Raw genomic sequence first — 20,746 nt, 5'->3', positions numbered from 1 at the left:
GGACCACCTGCGAAAAAAGAACATCGCCTTCACCTTTGCGGGCCCGTCCAAAATGAAAGTGACAGATAGGCACGGAAGCAGAATCTTCGATGACCCCAACGACCTACACAGATATCTACAAGGCCCGGAACCAGAAGAGATGGAGCTACCAAGCCCCGGGGCAAAGCGAAGGGCATCCTCGGACGAAACACACGAAGGGGGCGAATAGGAAAGGAATGCTCTGCGTAACACGCATGCGCAACCACGCACCGAGACTCTGAACTTAACGAACAAATCTACCTCAGACAATCGCACAACAAGCTACCTCATCAGAGCCACTGCAGCCACGGAAAGAAGGGGCAGAACACCAACGACCATATCCTTTTTAGCCAGTACCCGACCGAACGAAGTAACCGTAAGGGCTCGGGGCCAGCCCAACAACAGAGACTCAGCAAGGACTTGGGGGGGGGGAGTGTGAGGACCCTTGCTGTCGCACACCCGGTTTACTACTGACGGGGGGAGGGGGGAGGTGGGCGGGCAGGGGGGGGAGTGAAGCTGGCGGACATGACAGTACATGGTATAGCCACCATTTGTGTAATGAACAAGAGACCTCTACTCTTGCCTTTCTTTTCATACATCCTGTATCTTTTCCCTCTTTCTATTCCCATCCAACCCCCTGGGGGGGGCTGCAAAGAGCAAAGCACCAGCGACAACACCAGACCACCATGACAGACCCAACAAAAGCTGGCCTGTCCACTGACCTGAAGATAGTGTCCATGAACGTTAAAGGACTGAACCACCCAGTCAAACGAAGGAAAATACTAGAACACCTGGCCAAACTAAAGGGAGACGTATACATGCTGCAAGAAACCAAGCTCTCAGAAGAAGAAGCAAAGCAACTCAAAGCTAGATGGATAGGGGAAGTACTCTGCTCGCCAGCAAAGGGGAAAAAAAGAGGAGTTATAACGATCCTAAGCAAGAGGGCCAACCTAACAACACAAACAACGGACGCAGACGAAGACGGCCGCATGCTGATAACGAGGGTCCAGAGAGGGAGCAACAGAATTCATATGGTCAATATATACGGCCCCAATTCCGAAGACAAACAATTTTGGCAGGGAGTGGACAGCAAACTATCCGACCTGCCCCAAGAAGACCTCCTGATCGTAGCCGGGGACATGAACAAGACAATGGACCAAGCAACAGACAGGCACCCAAACAGACCGAGCCATAACTCCAACAACAACAATAACACCCTGAAAGACCTGTGCATCAAACAGCATCTAGCAGACCCATGGAGGCTTCAACACCCGACAGCGCGCGAGTACACCTTCTACTCACACCCACACAACTCCTACAGCAGGATTGACTACATACTGATGTCCAACACACACACGCACCTCATAGAAGAAACGGAGATAGCTCCAATTACCATCTCGGATCACGCTCACATAACACTCACTCTAAGTGGCAAACACAACGAAAACCCAACGAGGAGATGGAGGCTGAACGACGACATCCTCCAGAACAAAGAGAACGTTAAAGAAATTGAAGCCACAATTAAAGAATACCTCGAGCACAACGACAATGGCGAAGTAGGGAAGGACATCATATGGGACGCCCTCAAAGCGACACTGAGGGGGAAACTAATAAACATCAAATCCAGGATGAACAGAAGCAGAAACAAGAAAATCTCCGAGCTTGAAGAGGAGATAACAGCACTGGAGAGAGGTCATTGCGCAAACATAACAGACAAGAACACGCTCACCCTGCTCACAAAAAAGAAATACGAACTGAACAAGATCTTAAGTGAGAGGGCTGGGTCCTGGCTAACGAAGTTCAAATCAGTCAACCTATGCGCAGCAAACAAAGCAGGGAAACAGCTGGCATCGTACCTAAAGGCAAAGCAGAGGCAGCACACGATAGCAGCGATAACAGATCGAACGAACAAGTCCCACACAACGAACAAAGGAATACTAGAAGTCTTCAGACAATTCTACTAAGAGCTGTACACTGAGGATCAGACCCTGAGCAAAGATGCAGGACTAGATCTGCTCAACAACACCAATCTGCCAAAACTCAAGGAGGAGGAGAGGGAGTCGCTCGAAGCCGACATAACGGAAGAAGAGATTGGAACAGCCATAAGCCAACTGAAACAGAAAAAAGCGCCAGGGCCAGATGGATACTCCGCAGCATTCTACAAAACTTTCAGCGAACACATTAAAACACTAATGGCACAAACGTACTCGACATGCATCCACAACGGGAAGATGACGGAGTCCATGTGCGAGGCCAATATCACCATAATCCCCAAGGAGGGGAAAGATCCACAATACCCCCAGAACTACAGACCAATCTCGCTAATAAATGTCGACTGCAAAATCTACGCGAAGGTCTTAGCCAATAGACTAAACAGAATCCTGCCAGACATCATCCACACCTCACAAGTGGGATACATTAAAAACAGACTATCGCAGGACAACACAAGGCTACTGTGCCACCTAATCAACCACACAGCAAGTAGCAACGAACAAGCAGTCATGATAGCGCTGGATGCGGAGAAAGCCTTTGACAGAGTCTCGTGGCCCTTCTTGAGAAACTGCATGGGAAGTTTCGGACTGGGGGAAAAATACACGGCAATGGTCATGGCCCTCTACAACAAACCGAAAGCAAAAATAGTGGTAAACGGGAGTGCATCCGAAACGCTCACGCTGGGAAGAGGCACCAGACAAGGATGCCCCCTCTCCCCCGGACTCTTCTTGCTCGCTCTAGAACCCCTGCTAGCCAGAATAAGGGACAACACAGGTATAGCAGGCGTCAAGATCAAGAAGAAGACTGTCAAACTAGCGGCGTACGCAGACGACATCCTAATCACAACAGCAAACCCCTCCACATCAATAAAAGCGCTCATGGCCACAATAGGAGAATACGCGGCAGCCTCAGGCTACAAACTCAACAAGGAGAAATCGGAGTGCAAGCCAATGAATGTCCACACCACAAGAGAGGTCCTAGGCGAATCCGGACTGGCATGGCAGACGAAACCACTAAAATATCTAGGACTCCACTTTGGAAGAGACCTCACATCAACGCTACAACATAACGAGGACCTCACACTGAAAAAAATAAAAGAAAGGCTGGAGTTATGGTCGCCAAAATACATAAGCTGGTGGGGACGAATTGAAACCATCAAAATGATGATAACCCCGGTGATAAACTACACGCTAACAATGCTGCCAGTCCCAATGACAGAGACATTCCACAAAAAACTAGACCAACTCATAAACATCTTCCTATGGAAAAACAAAAAACCAAGGATAAGCCTACAAAAACTAAGACTGACAAGGGACCTTGGAGGCCTCAACCTGGCGAACTTCAAAACATACCAAACGGCATGCCTGGCGAGACAAGGTATTGCCTGGATAGACGGCACACAAACATACAAACCAGTATGGCTAGAGGTCGAACAAGATATCCTGGGAGGGCTCAAGCCAATAGCCCTTCTAACAGCAAACCGGCACCCACTAAAGTCCAACGCCATACTGAAACACACGAGGGAGGCACTGATGAAAGTAGACAGACGCATGGCGCAGAAGCTGAAAAGCACAGCATGGGAATCTATCTGGTTCAACACAAAAGTAACCTATCATGGAGCGACATTGCACAATGACATATGGATCGAGAAAGGCATCAGCCTCCCCAACCAGACAGAAACCAAGCAAGGGCCGCTGACGTTCCAGAACCTACAGCAGCTACACGAACTCCCAAACCAAGAGCTCTACAACTTCCTAAAGATCAAGACAGCAATAACGAAAGCGAACTTAAGCAGAGGGGAGCCAGGCATCATCAAGTACCTGCAACTCCTCAACTCAGCAGGTCACCAAACTGCAAAGATATACAAGCTCCTAAGCCCCTCCACGCTGGCGCAGAACAAGAAAGCCACTAACGCATGGGAGACGCTCCTGGGCAGGCAACTGAATGAAATAGAACGGGCAAAAATGTGGAGCTCAGCGACAACAAGCAAAGTCACCCCACAACTAGCGCAAACAAAGTATTGGCTACTCCATAGGGCCTACTGGACGCCATCCAAGCTCCACAAGGTCGGCATCGCAGAATCAAGCAAATGCTGGAACTGCCAGAAAGAAGAAGGCACCCTCGAACACCTCATTTTCACCTGCGTGAAAGTCAAGAGGTTCTGGACACAGATCAACACCTTCTTGAACGATATGCTCAAAACCGACCTAACAATCAGCTTCGTGAGCCTGGCGACAGAACACCTAACCGCGAACCTAAAAAGTAGAGAAGAGAGAGAACTCCTAGACCTACTCCTCACAGCAGCCCTCAAAATAATCCTAACGAACTGGAAGAACACAGCCAAAGCGAACTTTAAAACATGGATTAATTGGGTCACTTTCCTGAGAGGAGCAGACAACATCACAGGCAACTTCTCGAAAGAACACAACGCCAAACTACACATGTGGCGCCCACTCGATGACCACCTGAGGAAACCCCAGTAAACCCCCCCCCTCTCTCCCCCTCTTTCTCTTTTTCTCTTCCTTCCCTTCTTCTAATTGAGGGGAAACAAACGATAAGAGCGCGCATCCACAAATGGACTGTTATAGAAAAAACCGCTATTGTACGCTCCACCTATATATATATATATTTTTGTATGGTTTTTATATGCCAATAAAAGTTTTTTAAATAAAAAAAAAAAAAACCAGCCCCTCACCGCCTCCCACGGCTGCCCACAGCTCTCCGGGACACCCGACACCTCACCTGCCGATCTCCGCTAGAAGGCTGCTGCCCGCTCTCGCCACGCGGTCCGGAATCGCGCCCCAGCTGCTCCGAAGGATGTTGCTCTCCTCCGTCGCATGGCCCAAGACCGCAGCTCCGGACTACAATACAGTAACCAAGTTAAACTAAAAAGGTGCGGTGTGGTGTCCGCCCGTCCGACGCAGGAGAGGAAAGAGACTGGGACCACGACTCCCAGAGCCTAAATAGGCCAGAATCTCCACCCTCTCCCGCACCGGACGGGCGTCACCCCTGACCCAGAAATGGATCCTGGCCGGTCGCCCATCGGGCGAGCCGCCCGCCTACTCTCCCCTGGGCGTGGCGAGGAGCCGGGAGGACGGGCCCTAAGTGCGCGCTCGTCGAGCCTCGCGCTTGGCAAAAGATGCACACAATAAAAACAAACTAAATTGTAAAACACACATATTAAAGAATAACAACCTCATATTAAAAAAGAAAGCAGATCCTTGTGCAAGTACAGGTATTGGGGTAACAGTCCCAAAAAGTGAGTTCTGAGTGCGTCATGTCTTGTAAGTTACAAACTACCCCATTTTTAAGCGAAAAAACTCACTTGTGTTGTTTTTTATTGACTAAAGTGACAGTGCAAGAGAGCTGATTTAACGTTAAATAAAGTGACAGTGCCAGAGTTCTAATTACAGGGGTATCAACAGGGTGGCAGATGATTAAAAATTTAAATCAACAATGTACATTTAATAAACAATGCAAGGTCAATGATTAAGAACAATAAAATGCCTATTTGTCAAAAAACAAACTCCTTCTCTTAGCTAAAGTACTCTTCAGACAACTAGCAACTGCATAGCAGACATTACAATCGTTAAGTTGCAGTAAATAGAAGAGAGCCGATTTGGACTTAAAGAATTTGTGTGTGTGCAGTAGCGGTAATAAAAACGTCCTAGTAAGCAGCAGATAAAATTGACAAAAAAAGACAAAGTGTAAAATGGTTTGACTAGATTGTTCATCACATGGACAAATGGCAACAGTGTCAGAGGATTACTGTCCTATGGAAAAACATATTAACGATCGAAAAGAAAGCCTAAATCTTGCCAACAGATTTCTTTCACAAACGTTGGTCACGTATAATAAATACGGAGCAATTGTTGAAGTCGCTTGAATAATGGAATAATCACTAACTGAGGGTTTGACCACTTCCAATAGTTCCCTAGAGATTTGTTTGTGCTTGCAAAAACTATCCGGGCCCACTTTCTGTCCTTTTTTTCGATTGACTTGCGTTGCTCAAACAGTGAAGCACAGCCAAATGCCGAAAAACTATTTTTAATATATTGTAACCATGGAATGGTCAAGCCACGGGCGCAAGTTAGACAATCTCTGGTAACAGCCCAATTGAAATCAGCATCTTGGTTGGACCAAATTGCGCACCAGAAAGCCAGGGGGGCAGCATTGATGATATCTTGGACATACTCCATGCCTAGCTCCAGGTTAAGGGAGGAATGGGGGGATGAGGGAGGGATGCCTAGTAACCGGCGGCAGAATCTATTCTCCTCTATCTAAATCACATGTACATCCCTACAATCCCAAATACCCATTCCATATATTAAAATCGGCAGGCATTTCCGGTTGTATATTTCTAGTATAGGAGCAATGGGCTTTTTACCAATACACATGGCAAGCGAGAAAGTAGTGTCTACAGCTTGAGTATATCGGGTGATTCTATTTTTAACGCATGTGAGCCAAGTACAACCTTCATCAATCTACAAGCCTAAATAGGGAAAGAAACTGACCCTTTCTATGTGTTTGCCCTCAATGTTTAGGGTGCAGGTTTTGGTATTTCTTGGGCCACATATCATTGTGAATGTTTTCTTTAAATTTTGCTCCAGGCCCAGGTCTTTTATGAAGCTAACATTACTGACACTAAGCTTTTTAAGTCTGTTGGCAGTCCTTGCCAAGAGAACTGCATTGCCAGCATATAGCAGTGCCGGTACAGCCTTTTTCTCCACAAAAGGAATGTCCACCACAACAGATACCAATGTTTTCTCCAGGTCGTTCATACAGAGAAGAAAAAGGATTGGGGTGAGGACGCAACAGTGGTGCACCCCACGCTTGATGCTGAACGGCTCTGTGCAGTTGCCAGCGCTCCCAAACCTAACTGAAGCTGTATGGTGGAGGTGCTTTAAGAAATGGCTTTGCAACTTGGATACCAATATCATGTGCAACAGATCCACATAAATGCAGAGTACTGAGGTGCAACTTAGAGGCACAAAGTGCTGTATAAATATAATGTCAATGCAATATGATCCTTCAAGGATCTGTTCAACTGGAGAAACTGAATGTAATGTGCTTCTAGACTAAATATAAGTAGTCTGGAGATATTTGTTTGTGCAGAGCTTGATCTAAAAAAGGGGTTTTGATCTTCTGTCCCCTTGGGTTGGGGAGGGGCTAAAATACACAACAAATAAAGGGATACTGCAAAAACGCACTGATATGGAAAGGACATTTCTCATTCACTCCATACAAGCAGGACCGTCTGCTAAGGCTCAATCACAGGCAACAAAAAAAAGACAATTGTTGCCAAAAATGAACAAGCATTTGCAATGCAGTAGGTCTCGCATTCACGCGAGTACGAGCCACCGGCACTGCAAACGACAATCCCTCCTACCCACGTTTTGGTATTTCGCTCTTGTGGCTTGTTTAAAAAGTGTAAATACTTGTGTTATATTGTAAAGCACTTTTAATAATTTTACCCCAGCCTGGTGTATAATTCAATGTGAGCATATCTGGTGATGGTGGATAGTGGGCATTTGAAGGTGGGAGTGACTTGATAAAAGTGCACCATCCCAGCCTGAGTATGGTTGAAAATGTACTTGAGTCAATTGCAAAAGAAAATTCGTCTCCAGGATAGAAGTGAGTGGGGACCTTGGTTGGGGGACAGATAGCAAGGGTTTCTCCACAGGATAAAAGTATGCTCCCCATGGGAAAAATAATACTTTTTTTGAGACTGGCTGCAATTACATTTATGTGTAGTTCTCTCCAATTTCCTTTGAGTAGATGCAGTTATACATTCGAGGAAGCCAAAATGACATGTATTCTGTCTTTAAAACCGGGCATTTGCAGTGTAAATCTGGAATGTTGGCATGTTCTGATTTGTTACCTTTGCCTCAAATTCTAAAGCGCTCTGCTATCCTTCGAGATCAAGTTTGCGCTATATAAAACTTTATGAATAAATGTAACCAGTCACACATAAACACCCATGCTCTCTAAAATGACCCACAGCTTTGAGCAGGAGACATAATCAAAGGCGCTTGACAGGTCCATAAAGGCCAAATGGGTAGAAACACCCTTGGCGTATTTGTATTTTGCCACAATGAGATGAAGATTAAGGCACTGTTCAATTATCCCGGGAACCCTTTCAGAACCCATACTGGCTTGGAGCAAGTATACTGTTGGCATTAATCCAATCAAGTAGGCAGTCCAGTACAACTCTCCCAATGATTTTTTCTGAAGAATCCAAAAGGAATATCGGTCGAAAGCACTTAACATTATGCATGTTTCCTTTTTTTAAAAACAGGGACAATTATTGATGAACGCCATGACCTTGGCACCCCCTGACTGCAGGCAGAGTTGAATACTGAAGTGAGGACCGTGGTCCAGAACACTGGGTCTTCCCTGAATAAATCAAACGGGATGCCATCTGGAGCCTTCATGCATCTACTGTCTACAAATGCTTTAACTCGTCTACCCCGGCAAACATTCTGCCGCGGTGCGGGCGTTCTAAAGGGTGGGAGGAGCTGTGTCGGCCAACGGTCGTGCGCAGCACCAGGGAGGTAGCTCTGGCCGACGGGGGCTCGGAACGGGTTTAAAACCTCCTTCTCACTAAAAACAAGTTAAACCACTTGGATGCTAAGGTACCTGATATTCTCCCATGTAATTTCCATTGAAATCAATGGAAACTCCATGACGAGTTACCCTTGTCATTAGCATCCAAGTGGTTAAGCACGTTGGATTCCTCAACACTGAGGCATTGTCAGCCTTGCAGTTGGTAGAATACAACTCAGAGAAATGTGCCAACCATGCTTTGGCCGAGATATGGACTGTTACTTTATCTGGTGGTAATATGGGGGATGTAACAGACCGCACTGCGTTCCAAAAAGCTTGTGGGTCTTTAGATTGGCAGGCACCCACAATAGACTCCCATTTCTCCTCCTTCATGGCCGACTTCCTTCTCTTACTGGCTTACTCAAATGTCTTTCTACTTTCAAGGATCACAGTCTGGTCTCTGGGAATTTGCTTTACGGGCCTGCGTAACAAATCATTGGCTGCTCTACATGCTTTGTCAAACCATGATTTGGCATGTCGATTTGGCATGTCGACATGGCTGGGCAATGGGTCTAGAAAGCATCACTTTTATCCTTGATAGAAGATTTCAGAAATAAGTTAAAATGAGAACCGGGTCACAAGGTATGCGATTGCAGCTATTCACCAGGGCAGTACTATTGCATACAACCTGAGACATAATACTCTTCAAGTTCAGGGATCGCCATAACACCCTAAGCCCGGCGTTCGTACTAGAAAGGACCTGGGGAGGCACAGACTTCAACTTATATTTCACATGTGGCAGCAGTATCTTTGTAGAAATTGGGTTGTGGTCACTATAGATCTGGATAAGGACCTCTCAATTATTAATAGTCGGAAACATACTCCAAGAAGTAAAGATGTAGTCAATGGTGCTCCCAACACCCCGCCCTATGAAAGTTGGAATATGACGGTCAGTAAAGTTAGGAACCTTGTTGACCAGGCCACGTTCTGCCAGGAGGGAAAATAGGACCAGCCCCCCACTGTTCATCACATTACAATCAATATCTTGAGCAATTGGTCAAAGGTGGTTGGAGATTGAAACAGCGGGTGCCCCAGTTTAGCGTTGAAATCCCCTGTCACCATCAACTTAAGGGGGCTTCCGCCCGTGCCTCTTTCTCCACAAGTATGTCACTCACTACAAAGAGACCTTGGAAATTACAATCACCCTTAAACGAAAAATTGTTGTTATGGAAGTTTACCAGAGAGATCTTATGGATTTAATTCCAGCTAAGGCAGAAAGCACGAGCTTCCCCCTGTTCCTGATAAAGCGGAAAAACTGATGAGCCAATATTAACTTTAAACCAGGCAGTCAATCCCACTTTAGCTCTGCCCAATGAGGATGGGATCGCAGGCAAGCTAAAGCCCATAAAACCATTGAATACTATTTCATGTACCTCCCAAGTTTCCTGCATGAAAACTACATTGAAGTTAGCAATAAAAGATTGCCATCCATCAATCGCGATTTTGGAGGCTAAACACGCAATGTTTCAGCGTAAAAAATGTGTACATGCTTTGTATGTAGGAGCTTCATCACTGGAAGCGTTCGCACCTGGCCCTATGGGAAGAGGATTCGGTGTAGGAATGGTAGTCAAATGGCCAACAGGGATAAGACTATCAAGTGCCCCACCCTTATCCAAGGCACCAGGCCCTTTACGGGGATGGTTCAGTACTGGATTGGTAATCAATTGGTCCACAGAGATGGAACTATCAGGTGCCCCACCCTTCTCCGGTGCACCAGAGCAACCAGGCTCCTCACTGAACCGTCAATCGATGTCCTCCAACCCAGCCAAGGCTGAGAATCTATTATTCAGGGGGACTATCGTTTGAGGGGGGGGAGTCTAGGCAAAACACTCTTTTGTGTAATCAATCCGTCAGGAATACAGGGTGGGTTAACAAGATGCTGATAGAAAAAGCCAAGTGACAATATCTTGACAGGATTAGTTTTAATCATTCCTATACTTGCTTTACGCAGTATTTCCTGAACACCATGGGTGTATAACTACACCCACCAATCTTGAGCTATGAGTAAAGAATGGAAACCTTCACATATCTCCTCCTTTGAAAAAAAAATATGGAGTAGCCTATTAAACAATGTGCAATCAATATGCAGCTGCACTGTGCCTTAACAACATAGCAGCACAAACCTGCAACTTGCAAAGAAAACATCTATAAGTAACATACATTAAATTGTACATGAGAGACAACCTAAACTCTGCAACAATCATGCTACCTTTATGTGGCCTCATTAACATTTAGCGGGAGGCATGCATTGCAATAACACAAAACAATCAACATATTACATGTAAAACTTTGATTTCTTTGGAGCAGGTGTAACATATCTTCACTGATTATGTAGCATGCGAAAAGTTGGCAGGGACACATTAGAGACTGAAGCAGACTGAAGCAGTGTTATCTCCATTAGACTGAGCAAGGGAATCATTCAGAACAATTTAGGGCTAGTACTTTTTTCCACCGCTGAGGTCTGTTCTTCTTTAGACACTTTCACTGTTTGTGCAAGTATGTCTTTTATGGCTTCCATAAATTCGGTGTTACTGTCAATACAGTATTTCAAATTGGCCTGTATTGTAATTAACTGTTTTTGGATGTTTACGTTACTGCCTATATATGTTGTGACTGATGTTGACAAATTATTAATACTTTTGCCTATTTGCATCAACTCATGCAATGTGGACAAGTTGTCCACATGAGAGGTAATGTGGTGTTTATTCATTGCAACTGCATGTCTGTGTATTAAACAATTCATTGACTCCATCAATAGACACTGCTTGTCAGTATTTTGGACTAATTTGTCTTAATTCTCTAAAACATTGACCACCTTAAGTTCATTGCCCATTCGACCCGGTATGGCTTTTCAATCCTATCATTCATTCCAAAGAGTTGACTCTTCCTACCTCTTCTGCCCATTTTGCTGGTGTCACCCGTTACAACAGTCAGATTTCCTTGACCCTCTACCCTTTGCACTACTTGTATCTCTAAGCCTTCTCACATCCCTTTCATCTTTCTGACTTACTTCACTAATTTCACCCACTTCACCTTGTAGATTGGGTGCAGTTTGAATAATGTCTTTAGATTTACAAATGTCAACATTCTTAACAGGGTATGCATCTTGCACTATCAGTTTTCAGTATCACCACACTCTGGCAGGATTATTTCATTTTCAAAGTCTAAAACATCCTGTACGTTCTTCGGAAATGTCGTACTTGACAAAGGATTTCCCTCTCTGTCTCAGACATCCAACATCATAGCTTCATTTTCGTTTTTAAAAAAAGTCAGATTCACTGCTCTATTGAGGACCAGCTTTCATATAGTCATCGGGCACTTCCTGCCCGATGACTATCTGGTCTCTAATGGGTGCACAGGCTGCAAAAAATATATAGAAATCAGTTACCAAGAAAGTTCATAAAGTGAAAGCTTTTGAAGAGTGTTTAACCCCTTCGGTGCTCATGACGGAGCGGTTCCGTCATGAGCGTCGGTTGAGCTGTGCTCATGACGGAACCGTTCCATCATGACCACGCCCGTTTCTATTACGGCCCAGCACCGGAGGGGGAAACGCGGTCGCACCGAAAAGGTTAAAGTTATGTAGGTGTCTGTGAAATGTGTGTAATATGTTTCTGCATAATTATGTGAAATTTCTGAAAAATTACATTAAATTATGGATAGTTACATGAAATGCAAGACCGACATTTGGCACTATAGGGTAGCACAAATTGCATGCTTGCTTCCATTTTTAATTAGATGACTCATTGCTGACTAAATACATAATGGTATCTCAAAACAAAAGGAGAGATAGGGTAGTGGGATACTCTAACACCCCAGTATCAATCTAATAAACAAAACAAGAGTATTCCAAGGCAATAAAGGAGACCAACAATATGGAGCAAGGAACGACTTCACTTAAGGCGTTTTAGAAGAAAGCCCTCACTCACCACCTAGTGATGACATGCTTCATCATCGGGCCCCACAGAGGGGATCTAGCATCCCCTCTGTGTGCTGCAACGCCAGATCTACTGCGGAGCGGGTAGTGGGTAAGGACAGTGATGTGCAAAGAATATTAAGTGAGTGATGTGAGGTTTAAAAAAGTCTGTAGTGTATCAAAATTAATTTTATTAGGATCACTAAGGACTTATCAATAAAATGATGTGTAGGAAATACGTCCACAATTATTCAAGTGGTAGTTTCCTTAAGTCAGTCGACATGTTTCAGCCACGAAACGGTGTGAATTTACCTGGCATTCTTCAGGACTTGGTGTGAGTAAACCCTGGCGGTATGGACTCGCTAAGGTCCACCCTTACCTAGGGACGTGAAAGTGAAAATAAATAATGAAAAAGTGCAAAAAATTAGAAAGAAAAGCTGTCTTTCTAATAACTCCTGGTTTAGGAGGCTTCCGAATTTACGGTTTCTGCACTTTGATAGTGTGATGATTTCACACCATGGGTCACAGGAGGGGGGTGGAGGCGTAATCGGCACACCGCCCTCGACGCTCGGCACCCGCGGTATACCTGTAGCGACCCTCTGCTGGACCCCATCTTCGGGGTCCAGCAGAGGGTCGCTACAGGTATACCGCGGGTGCCGAGCGTCGAGGGCGGTGTGCCGATTACGCCTCCACCCCCCTCCTGTGACCCATGGTGTGAAATCATCACACTATCAAAGTGCAGAAACCGTAAATTCGGAAGCCTCCTAAACCAGGAGTTATTAGAAAGACAGCTTTTCTTTCTAATTTTTTGCACTTTTTCATTATTTATTTTCACTTTCACGTCCCTAGGTAAGGGTGGACCTTAGCGAGTCCATACCGCCAGGGTTTACTCACACCAAGTCCTGAAGAATGCCAGGTAAATTCACACCGTTTCGTGGCTGAAACATGTCGACTGACTTAAGGAAACTACCACTTGAATAATTGTGGACGTATTTCCTACACATCATTTTATTGATAAGTCCTTAGTGATCCTAATAAAATTAATTTTGATACACTACAGACTTTTTTAAACCTCACATCACTCACTTAATATTCTTTGCACATCACTGTCCTTACCCACTACCCGCTCCGCAGTAGATCTGGCGTTGCAGCACACAGAGGGGATGCTAGATCCCCTCTGTGGGGCCCGATGATGAAGCATGTCATCACTAGGTGGTGAGTGAGGGCTTTCTTCTAAAACGCCTTAAGTGAAGTCGTTCCTTGCTCCATATTGTTGGTCTCCTTTATTGCCTTGGAATACTCTTGTTTTGTTTATTAGATAAATACATAATGGTCAAAACAGAAGCACTGCAACAAGCAGCCACTAGAGTTCTGGTCATTTGCAGTGTTCTCTGCTAAATATTTGCTGTGTATGATGCTTAATTATGTGACATGGGATAATACATTAATTTTGGAAATTTTGCTTAACAAGCGTAATGTAAAAATTACCAGAATTAGGCAAGGTTACTCTCACGTAGTGGAAATTTCACTAGAGCCTATAGTTGTTTTACCATACGGAGAAGGAAAAAGGCTTACCTGGCTGTTAATGTTCTGTGCGTTCCAGGGTTGTATTAATTCCATCTAGTCCTTCCAAAGTAGCAGGATCCATAATCTCCAACACTTTTGATACAACATTACGAAGGTTAGGCTCCAAGGGATACCCACCACCTGTTTCTTTAGCGTGCTGCTTTGCCTTGCAATAATCTTCACTAGCTTTCTTGCACAGTTCATTCTATCTCTTTTTAATATCAGTTGCAAGGCATTTGGTAATGGATATGGCATTAATCTTTTGCAGGATATTGTCCCAGATACTGTTTTCAATGTGCAGAAATGTACAATGGAACTGTGCAGCCAATAAAACTTCATAGTTTGCCAGGACAGAGTCAACAAGCAGTTTCAAAGATTGTTTGGAGCATGTACCTTTCCTTTTTTTCATATACTTTTGCAGTGGTGCTTGCAAATATATTACCTTGATCCCAATAGCTTTTTTTCTGATCTGCCAAACAAGCCTCTGAACAGAAATCTTTCTCTGTTATCTTCTTTCCCAACCAGGCTTTTCCAGCAGCAACTGAATTTAGAATGAATTATTGGGAGCAAAGTTCACTGGCCTGATTATCAGTCAGCATACATAAATGTAAACACTAGTGACACACTTTGCTTTTACCTCCATAAATCTCACAAAGACACATTTGCAACTATTCCTAATGGTTGCTAGGCAAGCCCTTCTAATCAAGAGAACAGCAACTTCTCACTGAAGACTTTATTAGAACCTTTAAAATAGGTTCATAAATAACACTACACTTCTGATGCCAAACTGTCCAAAGAGAAATAGAGAAAATTAATATCACTACAAATTGAACAAAATGCTTTCTTAAATTAAACTCAGATAAAACAGAATTTCTGATGATTTCGAGAAATTATTCTTCTATAATTTTTCCTTGACTTCTGGCCAGAACAACAGAGACCTCCTCCCTCTCGGGACCCTGAGAATCCGGTTCCGGGCTTCCAAGTTGACCAAGTTCTGAATTTGCCTGGACAGGTTAATAAGCTATCTTCCTGTTGTTTTAACCTAAAGTGAGCACTCCTAATGCAAGGATAATTAGCCCCCGGCTAGCGAATAGGGAGTTGAAGAGCCGTAATTGGAGAGTAGTGGCCCCTCAGCCAACTTGGCCCCAGTGCCACAGTACCTCCTGCACCTCCGACAGCTGCGTCCCTGTAGCCATTGGACAAGTTCAATTGAAGCATTCCATTGTTATCATCGTTTGTAATCCTTTATGGGTTCCGGAGTAGCATGTACTCGCTGAAAAAAAGCACGTCAACACCCCATCAGGGGTAACAAGCGCTATATAAATACAAACCTTTTCCCCTCTTCTATCCCTCCGCTATCCTTCTGAATCCAAATAACTGACTCACCTATCCACCACTCAAATTAATTTCATATTTCACTATACTAATTCAACACTAATCCTTTTTGGGTTCCAGAGTAGTGTGCCACTTGCGCCGAAAAATCGCTTTGACGCTTTGTCTGGGGTAGCAAACGCTATATAAATGCAATTGCAATACAATACAATCCCTATGGGTTTTGCATGCAAGCATTACATATGTTCAGTAATGGGTAGATTGCGACTCTCAGCTGCTGTATTTTTTTAAACTTTATTTGGTGAGAGCTTCAGTTCTGTCTTTCTTCCTTTCACTGTTTTACACAATATTTTATAATTAACGTTAAGAAAAAGCCTAGGGTCTATGCCTCTAGCCATGTGTGCTAACATTACCACCACATTTTATTTAAGTTTAGCTGGAAAAAAACATAATACTCTGATAGACAGGATTCACGTGTAGACTGCATGTATCAAGAATGTGTTATCTACACCCAGGTAACAGCTTCTTGGAGCACATTTTCTGGCAAGATTGCCAGAATACACAGCTTAATAGACAGGCATTTATGGTAGATGACGATCGGCTGGACCAAAACATCTACCATATCCTTCTCTGCTGCAAAAGTATATAATCAATTGAGGCTCTAGCTCAGACGATGCTAGTATACTTTAAGCTAAGTATTATCATTAACCATGAAATGATTGTCATTATCAGAATTGAAAAATGGCTTGTGCAGCTTTTCACAAACCGGAGGCCACATTTAGGAAAAATTGGCATATCGCAAGTCTTTTTGCTGCGCTGCCCTACACCAATTTGAAAGGGAAGGAATGTACTGTATTTACGAGATGCAGTGCATTCCTGTCCTTTCAGCCAACTCTGGCACACAATTTGGTGCCTAGCACCAACTCGGGCATCCTTGCACAATGGAACTAGGGTGTCTGCATTGTAAGCAGCATTGTTTTTGTGCAGGAAGGGGAGCCTTACTGCACAAAAACAATCAATGCAGAATGCAGCACACATGGAAAGAGGAAAAAAAGAGAAGAAATGAAAACCAATCTCCTCGTTACACCTGCTCTGGGGAGGCGTAAGGTTTTGCAGCTGCCTCAGGTTTACGTGATTTTTGTAAATCTGGGGCAGTGTCAGAATCCATGGGTGTTGCATGGGAGCACCCACCACAATGCCCATGGAACGCCACCTTGACGAAGAGTAAGGCAACCCAAGGTTTTTGCGCTGCCTTGCTTTACTCCATATCTATGATTCCATGCAAAGCCACACAAGGTGGCTTTGCGTCACCTCATAGATATGAGTGAGAGTCCTGCATCCCCGGAGCGTCCAAAAAATTGATGCTTCGGCGGCGCAGACCTCTTGTACATGGAGCCCCCCAGTACGTACTTGAATTCCATCTGTTTTAAGCATTTAATAGCCTGTATTCTGCAAACATCATCTTCTACTTGGTGGTAAGTACAGCCAGTAACACGACTCAGGGAGAAACTCAATGGGTTACTGCACTGGTGGGGAACACCTCTGGCAGAATACATAACTGGGTTTCCATCCACCAGTGTGAATATAATTTGCACTGGAAGAGCCTGAAGCAAATAAGGACCACCCATGGTCATCATCAACTTCAGCCCTAGATTATTCCTACTCCTCTCGACCTCAATGCACATTTGAAAACGCACCTCCACAGTGGATGGAGGCATGGAATCTGGAGGACCTGGACCCTTACAAGCAGGCCCCCAGAAACCTCATGTCTGCTCCCTAATCCTTCAAATTGGCCTAACGCTGTGGTCACTTCACCTAACTTAAGCCCCACACAACAGCTGTCCCTCGTCTTCGGACCCCACAATAATACATTACAGCCTCTCCACTTCCATGTTTGCCTCCCATTTCTCCTCCAAAGGTCAACAATCAGAACACGTTCCCCATCTCCTCATGCCACACTCCATATTCTTAATCTCACCTACCTGCTCTCCCAATCTGCGTTTATCGACTCCTTTTACCACACATCCCAAACTGAGTACTTCTCTCAATTCCCATCTGTTGATCCGTCCGGCTCTCCACGTGACTCACGTCAACTTTTCATGCTGCTTGCTATCTTTTGCAGAGGATATTTCTTCTTCTTCAAACTCACCGACCAGTGTCTCCTCAGCTACATATTTTCAGTGCTTCACATCTTCAGTGATTATACTTCTGCTCAAGTAGCAAAACTCAACACCTTTTGCTAGTGCCTATTTATTTTTATTTTTTTAAATAAGTGCAAGGGCACAACGTATTTCTTGGAGTCTGCTGCAGGTGCTACTAAATGCACCTGAATAACAATCCAACTAGTCTTGATTTCACCTCATGCCTCTTTCTTCCATCATCCAGTGCCGTAACGCAATATGATGCCCACCCACTGTGGAATGAGATGAGGGGTCAGAGTCTCCCCTATCTCACAGATATTCATTGGCTCAGGCTGAATGGGGACCCCCCTTGAGTGGTTGGGGCCACTTGGAGTGATGGGGCATCCCTGTTCTGCAGTGGCTAAAGGGGCCTGCATTATGCCACTGCTATCACCCTACACCGGTCTCTGTAGCTCACTCAGTCTTGCATTTCTGCTTTCTCCCTGTGTCACTGTTATCCTATATTCCCATTTGTGTTTCTCAGTTTTCAGCCTTTTCTCTCTCTTGGTCTGTGTCAAAGTCTCATGAAAATAAACCCCTCATCCCCAAAATAAGGGCCAGGCCCACCACCAACAACCACCAGCACAAATTAATCACTGTCTTTTACCCATCAAACTATAATGTTGCATCTGTCTACTTCCTTTCTTCTTTAAGGCAATTAAATGCCTGGGGGGCGATTTACAAGCCCTTGTGCCGCCGGTGCATTACTTTTTGGGACACATTTTGCTGCCCCACAGTTACTAGGATATGAAAAGCCACCCTGCGTGGCTTTTTCTGTCCTTGTAAATACGGCCCCTTCACACGCAGCACTTTGCATGACAGGGGCGTTCCATGGGTGTTGCTGTGGGTGTTCACCAGACACATTTCCAGATTTACAAGAAATCGTAAATTTGGAAATGCGTCTGAATGCTACGCCTCCCCAGGGGAGGCGTAGGGAGGCTCAACGAGGAGAAATATATTCATTTCTCCTCATTTTATTTTCACTTTCTATGTGCGCTGCATTCTGCAGCACACATAGAACAAGGAAATAAGCTCTAATGATTGTTTATGTACAGCTCTTGTCCCTTCCTGCACATAAACAATCCTTTAAATAAGTGACGTTTTAGAAGTTCTATGTGTGCTAATGCAGCACACATAGAAGTTGGAAAACGCCATTTCTGATTGTTTATGTGCAGGTAGGGAACCCTACCTGCACATAATTAATCATCCCTATGACGTAGGGTGCCTGCGTCGGTGCATGGCAGCAGGTTGTGCACCAGCGCAGGGGGAAGCACAGAGATGCAACATCTTGTTGTAAATATGTTGCATCTCTGTGCTTCCACACTAACGCAGCGCGGGTAAATGACTTGTTGCACCGCGCCGCGTTAGTTTATTGTAAATCTGCCCACTAGTATTTATTCAGCTCACTCCCTACCTCACTTCTGCAACCTCATTACCTCTAAACATTCACGATCAACCAACTTCATTCCAATAATTTTGCTCCTACACCAGTGTCCTCCTTTCTCCTTTCTTTCCATTATTACACCTGCATGCTGCTTTATCCTCACCCTCCTTGGTGTCTTTGTAGCATTCGACATACAGACTCAGAATTGCGGCTCCCATCCAGCAATTCCATGTATCCAGCCTTTATCCCCTCCTCAACCTTTTTGCTCCGCCTCCCTCCCACCAGCTCTGTATACAGCGCTCTGATGCTTTATAGCTAGGTTTCCGCTATATAAATCCCCATATACATGTAGCAAAAATAATCACCCTCTGCACCATGTCAGGTACTCTTGCTGCCTTGGACTTCACTGGACTTTATCTCCTTTCCATCGACTGACTTCATAGGGAAGCACCAGGAGCCTGTGCAAACTCTACCCTGTAATGCACCCGGTGGACTGTTTGGTTACCTATCCTTGATGCGAATGTCCAGGTTGGTGCTTTTTGATATCTGGATTCCTATAAATCTGTGTATGCACTGCGCCTCATCTTCCATCTCCTTCCTTTTCCATACACATCTGACCCATGACAGCATCCGCGTAGTCTATTGTTAAAATGGAGGATAGAAATGGGTATATCATTGGAACTCACACATGGGCATATTCACAAGACCCTATCGCCACCACAACGTCACTTTCAGTGATGTTGTGGTGGCGATAGGAGCCTCGCCTTATGTACAAGGCAGCGTTAAGCCATTTAAGGTGGCTTAACGCTGCCTTGTGATTAGGCCCCCTTTCACGCTGCATTTAGTGTGAAAGGGGTGTGCCATGGGTGTTCTGGTGGGCGTTCCTTCGCTACACCCATTGATATTTACGCTGCCCCCTATTCAGCAGCGTAAATAGGAGCTAACGCCAAACTTAAGACCAGGAAAACCCTGGTCTTAAGTTGGCAATACGAGGAGATCCTCGTTTTTGCATTTTCCATGTGAGATGCCTTGTGTAGCACACATGGAAAATGCAAAATGCCATGTTTTTTTTGGAACAGGAAGGTGTCCCTTCCTGTACATAAACAAATCTTTTTTTTAAAAATGCTGTTTTGTAACTTACATGTGTGCTGCATACAAACTGGCATTTTAGGGTTGTTTATGTGCAGGAAGGGACACCTACCTGTACATAAACAGACCTCCCTGCTTGCAGACACCCTTGCACTCTGGTGAAAGGGTGCCTGTGTTGGCGCTAAGTTGTGAAACAGCACCATCGCAGGGGGGGAAAGCAAGGCTGCACCATGTCCTTGTGGCAGAGAGAGGCATTAAGCCAAGAAGCCTGACGCCTCTCTCCGCCACTTCCTTGTGAATATCCCCCACAGATTTCATAGTTACCTGGTCACGATTTACCTTTTGACTGCTGCAATCCGATCTTATATTGAGTTTCAGCAAATATTTATCATTTGCATATCACCAAACAAAGTGTTTGGATTTAATTTGATCATATTTAAATCTTTGTTTCCATTGCATTTCAGATTTACAATAAATGTGCTTCATTTGGGATTTTGTAACTACTGATATATTCTGACATGTATGTACAGTTAATTTACATGTATTTAAATACATTTTGTTGTGTTAGAAAAATAATGATATTGTACAGCCTTTTGTTTCCACTACCTGTACCCTAGCAAGAGCTCACCTAGTTCACTTTACAAAATCCCATAACTCTGCAGTGAG

This window comes from Lissotriton helveticus, chromosome 10 (assembly GCF_964261635.1).
Source record: "Lissotriton helveticus chromosome 10, aLisHel1.1, whole genome shotgun sequence".
Lineage (NCBI taxonomy): Eukaryota > Metazoa > Chordata > Amphibia > Caudata > Salamandridae > Lissotriton > Lissotriton helveticus.
Note: the sequence above shows the minus strand (reverse complement) of the source record.